Below are 2457 nucleotides of genomic sequence, written 5' to 3'. Positions count from 1 at the left end.
TGAGGCCAACAACTGGATTGAGGGCAGAGAAAAAAATACTCAAGCCAAAATGCAAGTCAGTGTTTCTATAAATAATTCTGTCACACTATCAAGTAATTTAAAATGTAATCACACATAGGGAGAAACACACCTGTATTTTTATTGTAAGTTTTTAAGTAACGGCTTTATTGTGAATAATTTCTATTCTATACAATTAACCTATTTAATGCACATGCATTTGTTTTTAATAGTGATTTTGATTATAGGCAATTTTAATTAGGATAGGTGAATAAATTTATAGATGTTATAAAGGGGACTTCTAAGTTCCTTCAAAGGCTTCAGATTGAATTTTTCTTATGTAAAATTTCCTTGGCATTTTTCATCTTAAATAAAAGGAAAAGGTTTTTAGACTATTAAACTATAATATTAGTTGAAAAGAGCAGGGACAAAATTGTAGTGGAATATGACCACACCTATAAGGAAATATGTATAGCTAAAAAGGCAGGAGAAAAAAAAGGCTAAGTATGGACAATCAGATTTAGGGTAACTATTTTATTTTCCATTTTTACAGACTATCATATTCCTCGATTCGTATGTATACTTTTAGAATGGGAAAGTAAACTTTATGAAACTTTGAATTTTTCTCTGTTTTTGGAAGCACATGTCATGAACATTACTCATCAGGCCTGATTTGCATGATTTGGGGAGATCATAAATGATGACAATAAACTACACTCATACATTGCTTGATAGTTTACAAATTTCTTTCAATGGCATTATCTTATTTCATTGAGCAAAGAGGTTAGAGATTTTACTCAGGAGATTGTCAAAAGTTGGGGAAGAGGACCTTTATGAATAAGCAGTTATTATCTCTGGGGGAAAAAACTGTAGCCTGAGTTTGATGAAAGAGTAAGGAGTGAGGGGATAAGAGCCCAGAGCAATTCCAGCAGGTGTTACTGACCTGAGGAAAAAAAAAAAAAAACAGAGAATGAACAGGATGTGTGGGCATGGGAGTTTTTATGCATGCTGTTCCTTTGCCTTTCTGTAGTCATTTACTTGGGCCCAGTTAATGGTCATCCATAGAGAGGTTGTTCAAAGGAGGAAAAAGAGAAGTCGGGGTAAAGAAAGAAGCACATTTCAGAGTGAGTGAGAGAATGTGAGGGAAGGAAGGAGTTGACCAGTCAGTAGCCTTACTCTGGGAGCATTCTTGAATCAGTTGTTTGTCAATCTGAAGACACCTTGCTTTGAAGTAAAACAGGAGTATGCAAGACTAGTTTAGGTAAAGTATGTATTATATAAATTTTAAGAGAAAGGGAGTTTTATGTCTTCCAATATAATGAATAGATCATATTGGCAGCAATAAGTAAGATGAGATGAATGAAAATAAATCTCTTGATAGACCCACATTATACCTTGAGTTAGAAATATTTTTATAATATACATATCTCGATATATGTGTAATTGTTGGCTACCAAATATAATGAATACATAAATACAGGGTAGTCATAAAGTTTATGTGCAATGTATGATAGTAAACTTCTTTTGGTTGTAAAATAGCAAACTATTTTACACTTGATCTTAGCCAAAAGGCCGAGAAGCGATAATAGTAAACTATTTTAAATTGCACACGAAATGTATGGCCACCCTGTATATAATATAAATAAATATAAAAAATATGTTTAAATACATATTTAAAATATATAAATATAAAGGAAATTTAAAATTTTTATTTACAATTGCCTTATGAGCAAGATTACAAAAATTCAGAGGGATAGCAATAGTGACTTATTTTATCAGAATTATTGTCAAGTTAAATTATCATGGGCTTTTTTTGTGTGTGTGTATACAAATTTTAAAAAATAACTCCTATTAACTTTATTAGAATTTCTAGGACTCTGAAGCTGCTTGGATTGAGGGAATATTCTTTTGATGTCAAAGCCTAGGCAAGCTTTTGAAAGATGTCTAAACGTCATAACCTCAATGTAATGTTATTTCAAGAAGAGAAGTAGAACATAGACTGAATCAAAGAGGTATCATCTGAAATAGATAACTACTGTCTTCAGCACAGCCAGTCTTTGGAAAGATCTGGATTTTGATGTGTTATGAAATGTCTAGCATGAGAAATTCTCTCAGCTTTTTCCAGGATCAGCTGGAGTCCAGCCTCCTTAAGGAAGGACCCCCACCTCCAGCATGTAAACCTGCAGTAGCTTTTTCTCATTTGAATGCATCACCCCTATTAAGAGTTGTAACAGGCACCCACCTGTAGTGTCAAAGACAGCTGTGGTGGAAGGGGCCATTGTAAGCTCAGATTCATCTCTGGATGGGCATCCCAAGATGCCCCTTTCTTTGTACTTGCTCAGGGAATTCCTCCAATATCAGGGAATTTGCTTTAACCTGTGAACATGTGCAGGCTGGAGGGTGGCACCTGTGGCTCAGTGAGTAGGTCGCCGGCCCCATATACCGAGGGTGGCGGGTTCA

At 34.7% G+C, this 2457-nt stretch overlaps 1 pseudogene; it reads right to left on the bottom strand.

Annotated features, from left to right (window-relative positions):
* Window positions 1-1438: 1438 nt before the first annotated feature.
* Window positions 1439-1581, bottom strand: LOC128579210 (uncharacterized; annotated as a pseudogene).
* Between the last annotated feature and the right edge of the window lie 876 nt (window positions 1582-2457).

Source organism: Nycticebus coucang, chromosome Y (assembly GCF_027406575.1).
Source record: "Nycticebus coucang isolate mNycCou1 chromosome Y, mNycCou1.pri, whole genome shotgun sequence".
In the NCBI taxonomy this organism is placed as follows: Eukaryota; Metazoa; Chordata; class Mammalia; order Primates; family Lorisidae; genus Nycticebus; species Nycticebus coucang.
The sequence above is the reverse complement of the archived record's forward strand: the minus strand, read 5'-3'. Positions and strand labels throughout refer to the sequence as shown.